The following is a 9,307-nucleotide window of genomic DNA, read 5'->3' on the forward strand; positions in this document are numbered from 1 at the left end:
CTTCCTTCCTTCCTTCCTTCCTTCCTTCCTTCCTTCCTTCCTTCCTTCCTTCCTTATTTTTTTTAAAGCTTATTTATTTATTTTGAAAGAGAGAGAGAGCATACATGCAAATGGGAAAGGGGCAGAGAGAGAAGGAGAGAGGCTTCGCACTGTCTGCACAGAAGCCCCACTCGGGTTTATCTCATGAATTGTGAGATCATAACCTGAGCCAAAATCAAGAGTTGGACATTTAACCTACTGAGCTACACAGGCACCCCTTTCTTTCTTGTTTTTTATTATTAACAGTCAATTAATTCATTTTAAATAATTTCTGTGTCCAACATGGGGCTCAACTTACAACCCTGAGATCAAGAGTCACATGCTTTACAGACTGAGCCAGCCAGGCGCCCCAATGTGTCATTATTTAAAATGATGCAAAGAGCAGCGGAAAGAAAAGGGGCAAGATTCCATGTGGTTGCCTGGTGGGTTTGCACAGGTAAGAAACATGCAGGTGAGCTGGGTCTGGTTGGCAGAAATTTGTCCCACAGCCACATAGACTGCTTGAAACCAGGAATACAGAAGAAGTTGGCAGGGCATCCTAAAGTCCTCTGATGCCCTTCTCCCTCTAGAAATCTCCCTAGTCTAGAAATCCTATAGCGGTTCAGCTCTAATTTTCTCTTGTCTCTCTTTCTAGCAGTGCTGCAATATCTTCAACACTGGGCTTTCCATTTTCCATCTTTTTATTGCATTGATGGTTAGACCTTTGTCCCCCTTTCCTGTCTGTTAGTTCTCTTCATAATTCTCAGAGGCAGATTTCAAAACTGGGTTCTTGCCAGTTAGTAAGACACTGACCATTTCTTTCTTTCTTTTTTCTTAAGTTTATTTATTTATTTTGAGAGAGAGAGAGCAAGGGAGGGGCAGAAAGAGAGAGGAAGAGAGGGAGAATCCTAAGCAGGCTCCACGTTGGAGTCCAACACAGGACTCAACTCATCCCATGAACTGTGAGATCATGACCTGAGCTGAAACCAAGAGTCAGATGCTTAACTGATTGAACCACCCAGGCATCCCTGGCCGTTTCTTTTATTTTTATATTTATTTATTTATTTAATGTTTATTTATTTTTGAGACAGAGAGAGACAGAGCATGAGCAGGGAAGGGGCAGAAAGAGAGGGAGACACAGAATGTGAAGCAGGCTCCAGGCTCCGAGCTGTCAGCACAGAGCCCGACGCAGGGCTCGAACTCACGGACTGCGAGATCATGACCTGAGCCGAAGTCGGATGCCCAACCGACTGAGCCACCCAGGCACCCCTGACCGTTTCTTTTAATAATAGCTCAGAGCCTCTTACACTGACTTCACCTTTTTTTTTTTTTTTTTTTTTTTTTTTGCATAGCAGCTTTACGTGATTCATCCTGTTTGTAGAGACAGGGATTCTCTTAATGGACAAGACACGTATTAAGGAGTCTCTCCTAGCAGATGAGTTACATGAGACTCAGAGAGGGGATGTTCTGAGCCTGTTTGTCACCTAGACTGTTTGGTAGGACTAGGATGAGAATCCCTTTATCCAGACTCCTGTGGAGCAGTTCTTGATGCTTACTCCTCAGTGGGGCCCGGTTTAGCAGTAGGATGGGGAGATCCTGAAATACGGGATCAAGGGAAGTATGCACGTTTGGGCTTAGTACAGTGCCTGGTTCAGTGCTGTATTCAATATGTGGCACAATGCCGTCGTGGGGATTATGAGGTGTCCCAGCCATGGGATTAGTAGAGATCATGGAGGATACTCACAGAAAGGAATTTGGGTGGAGGCATAACCAAGAAGGTGAAGCTCGGGCAGATGGTCTTCCAGGAGCACAGAACACTTTGGGGTGTCTTTTACCAGGCCGGGATTTATGTGCTTTATATTATTAAGTTGCCACAACAGCCTTGGAAGTAGGTATCTTTATGCCCATTTCTTATTGTCCTGAGTCACAGGACAATCGAGTAATTTCTAGGCTAGCTGAATTGAAAACCTCTTAGGACACCATCCACGTGAAGCACCCTGTGAGTGAAGCCCCCTAGAATGATGCAGTGGCACACAGCTCTCATGAAGCAGAGTCCAGATTCACACCTAGGCTGCTTGGCTTCACGGCCCAGGTTCTTAGCACCCCTGCATACTACATTTCTCAAGACAACTTTTCTAGAACCTAACATTGCCCAGTCAGGCCCTGTTCATGTATGTCTTATATCCAACAAGAAAGAGCATTGCACAGGTTATGGTGGGGGCAGAAAAATGAGCACTGAACCTGGAGTCAGAGGCTGAGGTTTGAGTCCTGGGTCTGCCCTTAATTTGTGTGACTTTGCACAGACCTTCACACAGCCATCTGCTTGTCTATAATGTGAAGAGAAGGGTGTACCCTTCTCTCGGGCTTAGGGTGAAGACCGTGAGATTAATGAACGTAAAAGTGCTTTGTAGGCCGCGAAGCTCTGAGCAAACACAAGGGTTAATACACATCAAGGGAACAAATGGAGCCAGCAGGCAGCTATTTATTATTTGGGCTGATATGTATGCAGAGTATTGACTTTTTATGCTTCATTTGCTTCTGTGAAAAATGTACAAGGGACGGTATCTTGAATCTGCAGATAGAGGATGAGGCCTTTGTGTGTGTTGTGGGTGCCGCAGGGGCTGAGGGAGGAGGCCAGGAAATGAAAACCATGTGGCTCTGAGTTGGGTCTTGAAGCTTTAAGTTTCCCCACAAGGATGAAGAAGAAAAGCGTGCTAGGTGTTCTTGGGTGAAGATGATGAAAAATATGAGCCAAGCTTGTGTTTCTTGACTTCTTGTATTTCTCTTGAGCAAACGGTCCTGTTCTTCAGGCAGCTTAACTGCAAAATCACATATCATTTGTTGAAATGTGACAAATTTGGGCAGAGTCAGAGCCTCAGGATGCTGTGGTAAAAATGAGCTATAAAATTTAAATAAGTCTTAAGTGAATTGGCCTCAGGCATTTTCTGGATTAAAACGAATTGCAGGAACTAGGATCCTGCTTTTTCTTACTGTCTTCTATTATGGTAGCCATGACCATATGCAAAAGTGCTCACACTTACAAGTCTAATCATTAAAGAGCAAGACCAAAGAAAGTTCTTTAACCTTTCATTTTCTCTCTAACCCACCATTTCAGTAAGGATATCGCTAGGGTGTCTAGAAAGGCACACTCCAGAAGTTCCATCCATAAGGATCTGTAGTCTGAGGGTTGTAAGGTAATGGTATTTATCAGAGATTGTGAATGAAGAAAACAGGACAGACGCTTGTGAATCAGATGCAGCTGCGAGGCAGGAAGGAAATCAAAAGATTCTTGACCTCAATTTGGAAAACTGAATTAGCTAGAAGTATCATAACAAATGTGTTGGTGTATATGGGGGGGGAGTGAGAGAGGGGGGAGAATTTAATAACATACAGTCAAGTTATGTATGGTCAAGTATGAACAATAAAAGCTCTCACACCAAAAGTATTCAAATAGAGCAGAAATGTATTGCTGTTTGTCATGTGAAGCTCTCAACAGATTAAAACCACATATCTGAATTAAAGAGGCAGCTTCTCAAATGTCCACTTTAATAGCGAGTCTTCACCCCAAGTGACTGAGATTAACAGCAAATACCTCATAAAACCAAATTAATGAATGAAATGATCTCTGGTTATTGGGAGAAGGAACTGGAAAAAAAGAAGAGAAAGTGATTTTTCTCATAAAAATGGTCAGCAGTTTTACATCTGAATTTTGGAGGCAATTCATTGGCTCTTAGGAGCTGGAATAACTTCAAAGATTCTTTCATCCAACCCCGCTCCAGTGAGTAAACTGAGACCCAGAGAGAGTCAAAGTCTAGCCCAAGGCCCTCGATGGGAAGGGGTCTGAGCCAGAACTGAGGTCCAGGGTCCTTTGTCTGCGACCTGGATAAAAAGATCAGTGAGGTTTCCTCCTGAGACTGGAACTCTGGATGCAGGGGCAATTTGCTCTGGGATAAAAAGAAGGCTCTTTTAATATTCCCTCATTTAAAAAGTTTTCATTTAACATCTGCAACAGAGGGAGGAGAATAAATTCCATCTGGCCTCCTTTTTCATTTTATTTCTCATTTAAGAGTGGGGGTGGAAAGAGGGACTGCAAGTTGAAAGACTGTAACATGACCCATGAAAACACTGTGTGATCCACAATTAGAAAGTGAAATGCTTTACAGATGCCACAAGAAGAAAGAAAGAAAGAAAGAAAGAAAGAAAGAAAGAAAGAGAAAGAAAGAAAGAGAAAGGAAGGAAGGAAGGAAGGAAGGAAGGAAGGAAGGAAGGAAGGAAGAAAGGAACAAAGAAACAAAACAGGAAAAGGCAATCTTAAATCAGGGTACACCTTTCTACCTTCCACATCAACCAGGTAAAAGAAACCAAATGCTAATAAATAACATGTCCACTAGAATCCTTGAGTATGTATTCACTTACAAGTGACAGTGGAGTATACATGATGTATACATTGTATTCAGAAGATTCCTGCACTTTTTCATCCTAGTATCCTAGTTCTTAGCTAATCAAGAGTGCATGTTCTTGTCCCATAGGTTCTTTCTTCACAAATCTAGAATCAGACTCAGAATCCTCAGCATAGAGAGGGGTTGGAATGTGACTAGTTGCTGTCAAAGGATTAAGACTTGAACTTGCCAAGCTAGTCAAAGCAGATGAAAGTGCACTCTTGGGTTTGTCTCTTTACACCAGGTACCCCCGCGCTGTTCAGCCTGGCAGTAAATTCTTCCTATAGTTAGCTACCTTTCCCACTGGGCATTTAAAAAAAAAAAAAAAAAATAAGCCAGAATAAATCTAAGAGAAGCCTGGAAGATCAGAATAGATGCTCTTTGATGATATTCTGAAGAGATTTAGTTAGTATGAATGAGATTTCTCAATTACTGCTGAATATGGGCAGGTATAATTTGTTCATTTTAGATTACAAGTGATAATGATGGATATTTTATTTCCCTAGAGCGATTTAAAGCATGTCAATTATAAATCTATTTGGCCAGGGCTCCTGGGTGGCTCAGTCGGTTGAGCATCCAATTTTGGCTCGGGTCATGATCTCACGGTTCTTGAGTTCGAGCCCCACATCAGACTCACTGCTGTCAGCAAGGAGCCTGCTGTGAATCCTCTCTCTCTCTCTCTCTGCTCCTCTCCTGCTCCTGCTCTCCCTCTCTCTCTCAAAAATAAAATAAACATTAAAAAAAATTAAAAATCTGTTGGCCACAAGTAACAGAAAACCCAGTTTATAGAAACACATGAGTTTCAATTTCTTAATGTAACCAGAAGTCTGAAGTAGGTATTTGATGGTGGTGGTTTAGTAGCTAAAGATGGTGGCCAAGTGACCTGGTAAATCTCTTGGCTTTTCCCTTATATTTGCACTACATCAAACAGTAACCAGCATGCCCAAATAGAAGGCAGGAAGAAGGGTAGGGTAAGGGGAGGCCAGCTGTGACCAACCCTTTTTATTCAGAAAGCTAAAGCTTTCTCAGACCACATTTCCCAACAGATTTCTGCTTATGCCTCTTTGGCCAGAGGTGGGTCATATGACCACCTCCACCTACATAGGAAGGTGGGAAAGCAAGGAAAGATTATCATGATTCCTGTAGACCAATGTTGATCCACCTGAGACTGGGAACATTTCTTCTCTAAACCAAATCAGGGTTCTGTCAACAAGGTAGAAGGTAGAGGATAGAAGTGGATTTTGAGTAATCACTAGCACTGTATATCATGCAATGGAGTTCCAATTTAGTAAATTTACAAGTGTGATTGTTTCTGTTAGCACTGCATACTTATTTTTTTAGTGTTTATTTATTTATTTATTTATTTATTCCTTTTATTTATTTATTTTTTACTTTCCTTGGGGTTCCTCTTTTGTTCTTACTTTCGACTTTAGTTAGCTTTTTAACAAACTTGATTTTTAAATTTTTTTTAAAATTTTTAAAATTTACATCCAAATTAGCATATAGAGCAACAATGATTTCAGGAATAGATTCCTTAGTGCCCCTTACCCAAATTTAGCTCATCCCCCTCCCACAACCCCTCCAGCAACCCTCAGTTTGTTCTCCATATTTATGAGTCTCTTCTGTTTTGTCCCCCTCCCTGTTTTTATATTATTTTTGTTTCCCTTCCCTTATGTTCATCTGTTTTGTCTCTTAAAGTCCTCATATGAGTGAAGTCATATGACATTTGTCTTTCTCTGACTAATTTCACTTAGCATAATACCCTCCAGTTCCATCCATGTAGTTGCAAATGGCAAGATTTCATTCTTTTTGATTGCCGAGTAATACTCCGTTGTATATATATACCACATCTTCTTTATCCATTTATCCATCGATGGATGTTTGGGCTCTTTCCATACTTTGGCTATTGTTGATAGTGCTGCTATAAACATGGGGGTGCATGTGTCCCTTCAAAACAGCACACCTGTATCCCTTGGATAAATGCCTACTAGTGCAATTGCTGGGTCGTAGGCTAGTTCTATTTTTAGTTTTTTGAGGAAACTCCTTACTATTTTCTAGAGTGGCTGCACCAGCTTGCATTCCCAATGTTTATTTATTTTTGAGAGAGAGAGAGAGAGCACAAGTGGGAAGGGGCAGAGAGAGAGAGAGACAATCCCAAATAGGCTCCATGCTGTCAGGACAGAGCCTGATTTCGGACTCAGACTCACAGACTGGGAGATCATGATCTGAACCGAAACCAAGAGTTGGACTCTTAGCCCACTGAGCCACTCAGGCGCCCCAGTACTGCATATTTAAGATGCAGAGATTCCCTTTGCTGCTGCTTTACCTCTGTCTTAGCCTTATAGTTTCTGTACAGTTTTCTTTGAAATGGTCATTGGCACCTACTTTCTTAAAAGGAGCATTGTTAATGAGGCCCTGGCTGGCTCAGTTGGTAGAGCATATGACTCTTGATCTCAGGGTTGTGAGTTCAAGCCCCACATTGGGCATAGAGCTTACTTAAAAAAAAAAAGAGGGAGAAAGCATGGTAAAGATCAACCCCAGCTGTTTGCCTTGAGGGTTCTGACATGCACATGTCATTAGTTTCCTGGTACATATATCTTCATGAACAGCTGGAAGTAATTTTCAACCTAAGCATTTCACATTTCATGGATGGGTGAACTTTACAATCACTTTTCAAGCAGCTATTCTGAAAGCTCATGCATCTTTGATTGGACACTTGACTGATCCCATCCATTTCATTGGTTTCTAAATATTTAAAAATTCTAAAAGGGTTGTTACTAGAGTTGTAAAAGAGATAGAAGAAAGGCACAAAGACAAAAATCATTTCTTCTCTTGTCCTTCTCCATATATTCTGTCTATTCTCTATGCAACAGCTAAAGTGATTCTTCAAAACAAAAAGGAGATTATGTCATGCTTCTGTGCTCAGTCTTCCAGTGGCTTCTAGTTATCTTCTTTATGATGGCTTTCAGGGCCCTACATGACCTGGGCCCTGCCTGTCTCTCACATTTTTCTACCCCTCCTTACTCTGCTGTGACCACCCTGGCTTTCTTTTTTGTCCCTCAAATGATCCAACCATGTTTCCATCTCAGGCCTTTGCCCTTTGCCCTCGCCTTTCTTTTTTTTTTTTCTTTAAAAAAAAATTTTTTTTAACGTTTATTTATTTATTTTTTGAGACAGAGAGAGACACAGCATGAATGGGGGAGGGGCAGAGAGAGAGGGAAACACAGAATCGGAAGCAGGCTCCAGGCTCTGAGCCATCAGCCCCAGAGCCCGACGCGGGGCTCGAACTCACGGACCGCGAGATCGTGACCTGAGCTGAAGTCGGATGCTTAACCGACTGAACCACCCAGGCGCCCCTACCTCACCTTTCTTTTGGCCTGGGATTCTCTATTCTCAGGTATTTACATGGCTTGCTCCTATTTTTTTTTCAAGTTTATTTATTTATTTTGAGAGAGAGTGTGTGTGCAAATAGTGGAGAGGCGGAGACAGAGAAGGAGCGAGAGAGAGAGAGAATCCTAAGCACTGACAGTGTAGAGCCCAATGTTGGGCTCAAACTCACCAACTGCAAGATCGCGACCTGAACCTAAGTCAGATGCTTAACCGACTGAGCCACCCAGGTGCTCTAGCTTGCTCCTATCTTTATTCAGGTCTCTGCTCACATGTCACCTTCTCAAAGAATTTTTTCCTAGCAGACTTTTGGTGGGGTCTATCAGGTTTTCCATGCATAATATCATGTCATCTGCAAAAAGTGAAAGCTTGACTTCATCTTTGCCAATTTTGATGCCTTTGATTTCCTTTTGTTGTCTGATTGCTGATTCTAGAACTTCCAACACTATGTTAAACAACAGCGGTGAAAGTAGACATCCCTGTCGTGTTCCTGATCTCAAGGGGAAAGCTCTCAGTTTTTCCCCATTGAGGATGATATTAGCTGTGGGCTTTTCATAAATGGCTTTTATGATGTTTAAGTATGTTCCTTCTATCCCAACTTTCTCGAGGGTTTTTATCAAGAAAGGATCCTGATTCTGTCAAATGCTTTTTCTGCATCGATTGACAGGATCATATGGTTCTTATCTTTTCTTTTATTAATGTGATGTATCACATTGATACATTTGCAAATGTTGAATCAGCCCTGCAGCCCAGGAATGAATCCCACTTGATCATGGTGAATAATTCTTTTTATATGCTGTTGAATTCGATTTGCTAGTATCCTGTTGAGAATTTTTTCATCCATATTCATCAGGGATATTGGCCTATAGTTCTCTTTTTTTACTGGGTCTTCAAAGAGTTTTTCCCTGACCACCCTGTGTAAAGAAAGTATCACCCTTGCACCTGGCCCCCCCACCATCATTCTCTGTCCTCTAATCTGCTTCATTTTTCTACAAGACCCTTTTTTAAAGCTGACATTATGTTATATAGTTATTGGTTGACTTGTTTATTACATGTTCCCTCCTAGAATATGAGCTCAGCATATTGGTTTTGTTCACTTCTCTTTTTTTATTTATTAATTTATTATTTATGTGTTTATTTTATTTTTTAATTTTTTCTTATTTTTTAAAATTATATTTAAATCCAAGTTAGTTAACATATAGTGTAATAATGGTTTCAGGAGTAGAATTTGGTGATTCATCACTTACATATAACCCCCAGTGCTCATCCCAACAAGTGCCTTCTTTAATGCCCAACTGTTTAGTCCATCCCCCGACCCAACACCTCTCCAGCAACCCTCAGTTTGTTCTCTGTGTTTAAGAGTCTCTTACGGTTTGCCTCCCTCTGTTTTTTATCTTATTTTTCCTTCCTTTCCCCTATGTTCATCTATTTTGTTTCTTAAATTACACGTATGAATGAAATCG

The sequence above is a fragment of the Panthera uncia genome (assembly GCF_023721935.1).
Source record: "Panthera uncia isolate 11264 chromosome C1 unlocalized genomic scaffold, Puncia_PCG_1.0 HiC_scaffold_3, whole genome shotgun sequence".
Classification (NCBI taxonomy): Eukaryota; Metazoa; Chordata; class Mammalia; order Carnivora; family Felidae; genus Panthera; species Panthera uncia.